This window comes from Pituophis catenifer, unplaced genomic scaffold (assembly GCF_029215685.1).
Source record: "Pituophis catenifer annectens isolate HBS135680 unplaced genomic scaffold, rPitCat1.0.hap2 SCAF_1, whole genome shotgun sequence".
Lineage (NCBI taxonomy): Eukaryota > Metazoa > Chordata > Lepidosauria > Squamata > Colubridae > Pituophis > Pituophis catenifer.
This window is the reverse complement of record NW_027256881.1, coordinates 97,583,213-97,593,932: the sequence shown is the minus strand read 5'-3', so window position 1 is coordinate 97,593,932 and position 10,720 is coordinate 97,583,213.

Sequence of the window (10,720 nt, the reverse complement as noted above, 5' to 3'; positions counted from 1 at the left end):
TGATGGCACGTGTGCCTGAGGTTGCATGCAGAGCCATCTTTCCCGGCACACGAGCTGTCACCCAATTCACCTGCAGCGGCACATGCGCAAGTGCCCCAGCTGGTGTTCGGGCCTCCAGTGTGCATGCGTGCAATTCAGGGGACTCAGCTGGTCTTCGGGGTGCTCCTGTGCATGCGCGCGCTTTTGCACATGAGCATGAGAGTATTGGCGCACAGTGCCTTCATGCATACATGGTGTTTGTGCAGGTGCATTGCACAGGTGAAAACCATGACATGCGCAGTTGGTGAGAATGTGCATGCACATTCTCATGGGGGAGCTGCGTGAAACTTGTGTGCATGGGCAGATGTTGCGATTGCACGCACAGCGCCCGGTGACGAAGCTGCATGAAAGCCATTTACATGCGCAGATAGTGTGGTTGCACATGCAGCAGACGGGGGCATGTGTGAAAGCTGTGTGCATGCACAGATGGTGTGGTTCTGTGCACATCACACGGGGGAGTAGCCCATGTTAACGCAGATAGCACATGCACATGCAAAGCGTGTAAAGCACATACCTGTTCAGCACTCGGTGAGTAAAAGGTATGCCACCACTGGTCTATATCTAAGAGGCCCATCTGGGGATGACCATGAGATATAGAAAATTTCCTGGGATTGGATGTGAGCTTCATTTAGTGGTTTGATAGCTCCACCTGCAAGCTCTCACAAGAGGGGCTGTTGTCATTTCCCTAATTCTGCAACTTTCCCTGGAGCTGTGGCTGGGTTGTCTTTCTCCTTTTTTCGGTGCTTTGGAAGGGCATTCCTTGACCATGTGCCCAGATTCTCTACAGTAAAAGCAGAGAGCCAAATTTCTGGATCTCTACCTATCTTCTGTGGTTGGGAATTACATAGGCTCTTCTCTTCCCTGATCGATGCAAGGGGGACAAGAATTAGGGATGGAAGCAAAGGCAGCTTGGGGTGATTGGATTGATTGCAATCCAGTCATTTAGACCATGCCTGAATTGAGCTATTCGGGATGGCTGATTCCAACCTAAGTCTTCTGAATCTGAATCTGAATTCTTCAATCTAGATCCTTAGTCTCCGACTGCCTTGTTGAAGTTCTTGAATTCTGTGTGTGGTTGTGTCTTCTTGTGTATGAACACTGAAGTGTTCTCTGAAGTTTGCAATAAAAACGTTGATAGTGATATGTGCTTTGGTTGTTACATTCAGTTATAGGAAGTGCCCATCCAGCTGCTGAAGTTCTGAAGACTGGAGCAGAAAGGACACTTATGATCAGTCTATGGGAAACTTTGCTGGGTGAAGAGTGAAGGGCTCAAGGCTCCTCTCAAAAAGTCTTTCTGCATCTTCTCACTCTGGCTGTACTTCCTGCTTTGAGAGAGTATCTTGGTGGTGAGAGCCCACTCTATCTTCCAAGACGCCCCTTGATTCCCTCCTTCCCCTAACAAATGTATGGAGAGAAAAGGCTCTTTCATCCCTGCTAATTTCCTAGATGAAAAAATCAAAAAGGAAAAAGTGAAATAAACTTCACTTGGAAGCACATGGTGCATTCACAACTTCTGGAGGCAAGCTGTTCCACTGATTAATTGTTCTCACTGTCAGGAAATTTATCCTTAGTTCTACATTGCTTCTCTCCTTAATTACTTTCCACCCATTGCTTCTTGTCCTGCCTTCGGGTGCTTTGGAAAATAGCTTGACCTCCTCTTTTTTGTAGAAGATATTGGAACACTGCTATCATGTCTCCCCTAGTTCTTCTTTTCAGCAAACTAGACATACCCAATTCCAGCAACTGCTCTTTATTTGTCTCCTCGGGGACTTTAATGCGGTAGTAGATCCAAATTTGGATTATATACCAGAGAGAGGTAAAGCCGGGAAAAAGAGGAGGAAGCTTTTGCCAAAAATTTGTAAACAGATTAGAGAGGTAACAGGGCTGAGAGATATATGGAGGGACAAGAAACAGGGTACTTATTTCTCCCCCAGACATCATTCTCGGTCCAGATTAGATATGACCTGGATGACTGTAGGGTTATGTGACCAGGTGTTTGATGTGGCAATTGAGGTTAATGACTGGGCAGACCATAGCCCGTTGAAAGTATTATGGAGAGGAGCCTGCAGAATAAAGAGATGGAATATGGATGTAGGAGTATTAAAAGATAAAGATCTACTTCAAAAGTTAAAGGAGGAGATGGATTTTTTCTTTAAGGTCAATAGGAAGGAAGATACTAGTCCCCAGATTATCTGGGATACGGTGAAGGCAGTGATCAGGGGAATAGTATCATCCCATATAATTGGAAAAGGGAAGACTCAGAGACTGAAATGGAGTAAATTGGTGTGTGAATTGGAGAAAGTGGAAGCGAAGTTGCAGGCGGACCCAGGGGATTTAAAACTAGTTGAGGAGAAGAAAATAACCTGGCACCAGTTAAATTTATTAGACTAGGAAGAATTGGCTACTAAAATTAGATGGGCAAAACAAAGGCACTTTGAACATGCAAATAAAGTGGGAAAATGGCTTACCTACAGATTGAAGAAGCAACAGGAGAGAAATAGGATAGTTTGTTTGAGGGACGAAACGAGAAGATGTGTCTCGGATAAGGAAGGGAAAGGAAAAATAATACAAGAATATTTTGCTGCCTTATAAACAGCTGGAGATGAACAGGACCAGGAGATTAGAGAGTATTTGGCTAGAGCTGACTCCCGGAAGGTTCCACTCCCAATGAAAGAAATATTGAATGCAAAGATTACCTTGAAGGAAGTAGAATTAGTATTAAGGGAACAAAAAGGGGGGGGGGGAAGACCCCAGGTACGGATGGTCTTCCAGTAGAAATTTATAAGACCCTCCTTGAGACTTTGGGGGAATTTTTGACTGAAGTTTTCAATGAGGTTCTGGTTTTTGGTCAAATGCCACCCTCCTGGTCTGAAGCGTATATTACATTAATTTCAAAAGAAGGCACTAATCCACTTCTGATTAAAAATTACAGGCCGATCTCCCTGCTTAATGCCGATTACAAATTATTCTCCGCAATTTTAGCAAAGAGACTAAAATTTTTTTTGAATGAGTACATCCACGGAGACCAGAATGGCTTCCTACCTCACAGATAACTGAAAGATAATGTGAGAACTATATTGGACATATTAGAATATTATGAATGTAATTCTGACAAACAGGTGGCCCTGGTCTCCGTGGATGCACAAAAAGCTTTTGATAGAGATAGGAGCCCTGGTAGCACAGCAGACTAAAGCACTGTTATTAACACCAGCTGCCTGCAATTACTGCAAGTTCAAATCTCACCAGGCTCAAGGTTGACTCAGCCTTCCATCCTTTCTAAGGTAGGTAAAATGAGGACCCAGATTGTGGGGGCAATAAGCTGACTTTGTATAAAATATACATAAGTATGAAGGCTATTGCTTAATGCATTGTAAGCCGCCCTGAGTCTCCGGAGAAGGGTGGCATATAAATCAAATAAAAAAATAAAAAAAAAATTGATAGACTGAGTTGGAACTTTCTCTTTTCACAGTTGAGTGAAATGGAATTCAGGGAAAGATTTATCAGGGCGATCCAGACAGTATATGCGAAACAGACAGCGAAAATACTTATTAATGGGGAGGAGTCTGAAAAGATTTATATAAGTAAAGGTACTAGACAGGGATTTTAATTAAACAGATTTTAATCTGTTTTTAAATTATTGGGGTATTTTAATTTGTCTGGGCCAAAAAGTTTAATTTGATTTTATCGGGTTTTTAAATTTTGTGTATTTATGTATTTTATTGTTGGCTGTTCACCGCCCTGAGTCCTTCGGGAGTAGGGCGGTATACAAATCAAATAAAAGATAAAAAATAAAGATTATCTTCACTTTTATTTATTTTAACCCTTGAGTCATTATTGAATGAGGTTAGAAGGAACCAAGGAATTAGAGGGCTAAGGATCAGAGGGGAAGAGTTTAAGCTCCAAGCCTTTGCGGATGATTTGATATTTGTTTGGAAGAACCTTTGGAACCGGGACCAATCTTGCTCCAGGAGTTGGAGGCTTACAGGAAAGTAGCGGGATTCAAATTAAATAAAGATAAAACCAAGATCCTAATTAAGAATATGATGAAGAATCAAAAAGTGCAGTTAGAGGAAGAACTAGGCATTCAGATAGTTAAAAAACTGAAATATTTAGGCATTTGGCTTTCATCCAAATGCTCAACCATTAAAGAGGACAATTACTGGAAACTACATGGTCAAACTAAAGAAATGCTGGAAGGATGGAAAGGATTACTGTTATCATTATTAGGTAGAATTACAGTAGTCAAGACGTATATCTTGGCTAAATGGGTTTTTCTCTTTCAGACAGCTCCAGTGTCAGGTTTCGATGCTATCTCAAAATAAATGAACTTCCAAACTGCCGATCTTTAAGGAAATTTTCTCTTTATTCGAGCACAGCAATCTGATCCTGACTCATCGCGGTCAGTACTGACCTTTGCCCCCCAATCCCTCCCTTTCCGATCCCCAATTCTCTGCTTCTCATTGGCTATCTTCCAAGTCACTTTCCTGATTCCTTTCTTCGTCTCCCCCCTCCCCATCTCCGAGGAAACCGAATCTTCAAAGGGATTTAGCAGGCAAAAGTTCAGGCTTCTCCTCCCTTTTCTATGTCAGTTCTGAGATGCTGACAACCAGTTTTATTAGATACATTTTTTTTTCAATCTTTAGATCAATGTATACGTAGATTTGTATGGCAGAACAAAAAACTAAGGATTAAATTGAAAATGCTTCAAGAATCCCCTTCCAGGGGAGGATTTGGCCTACCTAAATGGGAGTTTTACCATCAAGCAGCTGTCTTAAATTGGATCAGAGACTGGATTGCTTTGAGGAGGAGGAGAATCCTTATTTTGGAAGGCCACAATTTGCAACAGGGGTGGCATTATTATCTGAGTCAGGAAAGGCCCAAAAAACATAAATATTTTATTGGCCACTTCATCTGAAAGGTTTTGATGACTATTTGGGATCAAATAAGAAATAAATATTACCTGATGACTCTGATTTGGCTTTCCCCTCTAGAGGCAATGATATACCCGACCCTTTATAATAGAAATAAACCATTAATTTACCAAGTTCTGTTGGATCCTTTAGGCAAAGTAAAACCTCGAAATACGCTGGTGGAATTAGGCTATGAGTTAGATTGGTGGACATACAATCAGATCCAATCCAGGACAGCTCAGGACAAAAACAAGGGAGGAATCTATAATTCCCCACAAGAACTTGATAAGATCTTGTTGGGGAAGGATGAGAAGGTATTATCCAAACTATATCAATTCGTCTTAATGGATTGGATTGGAGAGGAGGTTATTAAGGACTCAATGATTGCCTGGGGGAGAAATTTGGGACATTCGATTGAGCTTGAAAAATGGGAAGAAATTTGGGGGGAAACCCTAAAACTAACAATGTCGGTTTCCTATAAGGAAAATACATATAAAATGCTGTATAGATGGCACCTCCCTCCAGCTAGATTATTGAAAATGTTCCCGGGAACCTCCCCGGTTTGTTGGAAATGCAACGCCGCTATGAGAACTTATTTTCATATCTGGTGGACCTGTCCCCAAGCAAGAGAATATTGGGCCAGAATTCAAAAATGGATTTTAGAAATCATAGGATGTAGGATAAAATTGAACCCAGAAATGTTTTTACTAGGCATGAAAGCAGAGAATTTAAACAAATCTAATTGGTATCTCATTCTCCACATCATAATTGCAGCCAGGATCTCGTTTGTGCAAGAATGGAAATCCAAAAATACCCCATCGGAGGCTACATTAACCGCAAAGATCAGAGGCAGACAAGCTTACCGGACTTTTGCAAGATAGACAAGAATCGGGGCTATATATGAGTTGGGACCGGTGGTATGCTTGGCTGCAAAAAAGAAATCTGAAGAAGAATGTAAAATAATAATCTTAGTGTGACTGTGGGTAAATATTTATAGGAATATTGAATGGCAGTTGAGAATTCTTTCTTCTGGATAATCTTTTCTTTTTTTGATGATTTGGTTTAATGGAGGTTTGTACTATTTCTAGGCGAAAATTGATGCTTTAAAACTCTATATGCAGTGGTAGGATTCTGCCGGTTCTAGGGGGTTCGGCCGAACCCTTTGTTAAATTGCTGGCTCGACCCGCCCCTTGCCCCGCCCCTCCGCACTACTATTTATTGCCAATAAATGGGGCGGGCGAGCCAGCAATTTAACAAACGGTTCAGTGTTTTTTTGTAATTTATTGGCCCCGCAGCACACCGAACCGTTTATTAAATTGCTGGCTTGCCCGCCCCTCGCCCTGCCCCTGCCTTGCGCCACAAATATACCGAGGTGTTTTTTTTTGCTCTCCTTTGCAGACACCAGATCAGCCCCCTGCAAGAGAATGAGAGAGAGAGAGTGGGGGAGAGAGAGAGAAAGAGAAAGGGGGGGAGAGAAAGAGAATGAGAGCAAGGGGGAGAGAAAGAGAAAGGGGGAGAGAGAAAGAGTGGGGGAGAAAGAGAAGGGGGAGAGAAAGAGAATGAGAGAGAGAGGGGGGGAGAGAGGGAGAGAAAGGGGGAGAGAGAATGAGAGAGAGAGTGGGGGAGAGAGGGAGAGAAAGGGGGGAGAGAAAGAATGAGAGGGAAAGAGTGGGAGAGAGAGGGGGAGAGAGAGAGAAAGAGGGGGAGAGAGAAAGAGAATGAGAGGGAAAGAGTGGGAGAGAAAGGGGGAGAGAGAGAAAGGGGGGAGAGAGAGAAAGGGGGGAGAGAGAAAGAGGGGGGAGAGTGCCTGAAGGACCCTATCCCGTCACTGGGAGTCCAGGTGCTTCAGCAAGCGACGCGCTGGATTCATATTAGTGGTCCGCGAAATTTAAAATTATGAACTTGGTGGTCCCTGAGGTCCAAAACATTGGGGACCCCTGCTCTGGAGGATTTAAGTAGCTTAATTGTGCTTGCTTGCCAATACCAGAATTACAGAGTTGGAAGGGACCTTTGGAGGTCTTCTAGTCCAGAGATCTCCAACCTTGGCAATTTTCTCTGCCTGGGCCTGATGCTTCCTGAGAGGCAGGCGGTCTCTCCGAATGGGACCCCCTCCCCAAAAGGCTGGCCCCAAAGCCCTAGCTCAGAGGTCTTCAAACTTGGCAGCTTTAAGACTTGTGGACTTCAACTCCCAGAATTCTCTAGCCAGCATAGCTGGCTGGGGAATTCTGGGAGTTGAAGTCTGCCAGGCTTAAAGTTGCCAAGGTTGGAGATCTCTGGACTAGAAGATAAATGATGACCGGTCAAAAGTGCGAGGACCTGTCAGAAATCACTTTTTTCAGCCCTCTGAGTAGTCCCTATGTGCATAGGGACTACTCAGAGGGCTGAAAAAGTTATTTTTGACCGGTCCTCGCACTTTTGACCAGTCCTTGAACTTACAACTGTCCTCACATTTTACGTTTTGCGCCCTATCTTGTCACCGTGGTGAAGAGAAGTAGTGGTGAAATGATTGACACGGTTGTTAAGAATGCCGCAATGAGTATAAATGTGAGGATGGTCATAAGTGCGAGGACCAGTCAAAAGTGCGAGGATCAGTCAGAAATGACTTTTTTCAGCCCTCTGAGTAGTCCCTATGCACATAGGCACGCCCACCCGGTCATATGATCAGCTAGCCACGCCTACCCAGTCACATGACCAGCTAGCCACACCCACCCAGTCACATGACCACCAAGCCACACCCCAACTAAGCCACGCCCACAGAACCGGTTGTTAAAAAAATTGAATCCCACCACTGTCTATATGTATTATATTACTCTCTGCAATTCTATCCATATTGCTATATTTTTTTTCTGTAATTTTTAATAATTTTCAATAAAAATTTGATTTAAAAAATTCAGGTTTAAGACCTAAAAAAAAAAAAAGAAAGAGAATAGCTTGACCTCCTCTTTTTTGTAGAAGATATTGGAACACTGCTATCATGTCTCCCCTAGTTCTTTTTTTCATCAAACTAGACATACCCAATTCCAGCAACCGCTCTTTATAAGTTTTAGCTTGCTAACCTCCAACCTAGTGTCCTAACCACACAAGTTCCTTGACTTTATTATTAACTATTATCATTAATTTGATTGATATTGTTCTCCTGTTTATCGAAGGAAGGTGACTAGACCAAGTCGCCAGATGTTGTTACAATAGCAATGCAGCTAGACTTCAATTAGTGTGGATAATGAATCCAATGGAGTAGTTGCATTACTTGAATTTGCACTCTTTGAAATTATGAGTATATGTAAAATATGGCAGCAGGTTCTGCCTATGTGGAAATAAACAAGGAAACGTTTGAAACATAAGCTTTTACACGTTTATTAACAAAATATTAGAGTACAGGAGAAGCGGAATGTACTGCACTTATAATTCAATGTTATTGTTAACAAAGTCACAGAGTAACTTTAGAATGCAAAATAAAAAACAAAAAAATTGTAGTATAGAGGTATCAGGCATTCTGATATCTCATCCTAATTTAGAGCTGCTATGACCACATTTGTGCTGCTCAATCACATCAAATTTTTGCTGTAATAATAGTCCTCTAATAATGGTCCTTTGTGTGTGTGTGTGTGTGTGTTCTTGTAGTGTTTTTATTTGAAGGAATCTTTTGTCCATTGTGCACACAGGAAGATAAGCAACTGAAGAATGAAGCAGCAGCCTCTAAAACCCCATAGCAAGACAGTAATATCAACTGCACATGCCTTCAATTCAATTCTAGCTTTCAATTATCTGAGTTTTGGGTTGCATTAAATGCAAACTGGTACCATTGTACCGTTCACACCAAATCAAATACAGGTAGTCCTCAACTTACAATCACAATTGGGCCCAAAATTTATGTTGCTAAGTGAGGAATTTGTTAAGTGAATCGCTGCTGTTGCTAAATTATTGACACGGTTGTTAAGTGAATCTGATTTTCCCATTGACTTTGCTTGCCAGAAGGTTGCAAAAGGAGATCACATGACCCCGGGACATTGCAACCGTCATAAATGTGAGTCAGTGGTCAAGCATCCAAGTGTAAATCACGTGACCATGGGGATGCTGCAATGGTCGTAAGTATGAAAAATGGTCATCAGTCACTTTTTTTCAGTGCCGTTGTAACTTTGAACCGTCACTAAGCGAACTGTTGTAAATTGAAGACTACCTGTATTGGGTTACATGAACTTATATTAATCATAACATAGCTGTACTTTAAAGTCATGTTGCTCTCAAGATAAGTTGGATTACTATCACATCTCATACTATCTCATACTATCTCTATGAGGTAGGGTAGGATATATTCCAACGCCTAGTAGTAGGGTATAAAATACAGGCAGGAACAGCAAATACTGAATGGCACAACCAAGTAGCTGGCACTGTGTAGAGAAACCTCTGCCTAGAATATGTCTTAGAAGTGATGGCTAATCTTTGGGTCTTCGCGTGTGCCGGCACCCATAATGCAATGCGTGCACAATGCCCCCCCCCCATGGCCCACAGCCCTTGCAACATCCCATACTCCCCCACCCTCCCATGCACATGTGCAACCTCCCGCACCCCATTTTGAGCCTAGCAGGGCTTCCTGCAGCCTCCTGGGACCAAAAACGGGCCACGGTTGGCGCCTTCCATCCTCCCCGCTCTCTGCCCTTTGTATGTGTATGTAAGCCGCACCCCCCGGCACATGCGCATTCATCCCGCCCACATGCATCCATGGCAGAGACCCGAAAATCAGCTGGCCAGTAGGAGGTGTGCGCATAGGCAGAGTGGAGCAGAGCTGGGGAGAAGGCACATTTACCCGCAGAGAGGGTTCACGTGCCCAGAGAGAGGGCTGTGCATGCCACCTGTGGCACCTGTTCCATAGGTTCACCATCACGGGGCTAGACTGACCTATGTATGGAATTATGGGGTCCTACAAAAGCTACCTCATCTGAACAATTTCAGCCCCCCTTTTTAAGAAGCATATTGGGAACTGACAAGAACATGTCAACAACCCCTGTGGTCAAACAGAACCAGTTATCTACTTCGTACAGAGTCAATCAATAATTAAGCGTAATTATGTCATCTGCCATATCATAAGAGACTCTGTATAGGTCTGTGATGGTGGCATGCATAGCCATATCGGTGGGCACATGAGCCCACCATGTGGCCAGCTGATTTTGGGGCCTTCTGGGGCCACCACAAGTAGGGAAACGGGCTGTTTCCTGCCTCCGGAGGGCCTCGGGGGGGCATTTTTCTCTCCCCCCAGCCTCCAGACCCTTTCTAGGAATCTGGGGAGGGCGAAAAAGGCCTTCCCCACCCCCCAGAGGCCCTCCCGAGGCCACAAATGGCCCATTTGCCAACTTCTGGTGGGACTGGAAACCCATTGTTTGCTCTCCCCAGGCTCCAGAGGCTTTCTAGGAGTTTTGGGAGGGCGAAAATAGCCTTACTCACCGACTCGAGGCCAGAAGTTGGCAAATGGGCCATTTTCTGCCTCCAGATGGCCTCCGGTGGGGGGATGGGATGGCCATTTTCACCCTCCCCAGACTCCTAGAAAGGCTCTGGAGCCTGGGGAGAGAAAAAATGGAGCCACAGGGCCATTGCGTGCCAGGAGTGGGAGGAATGGGGGGATCGTGCACACATGTATGGGGCGGGGCGCATAGAATTATGGGTGTTGGCACACGCACACACAACACCCCCCCACGCTCCCCACGCTCCTGGCACGCGATGGCAAAAAGGTTAGTGTAAGGTCCGGCTATACGCTTAAGCTCTCAGTGAACCAAAAA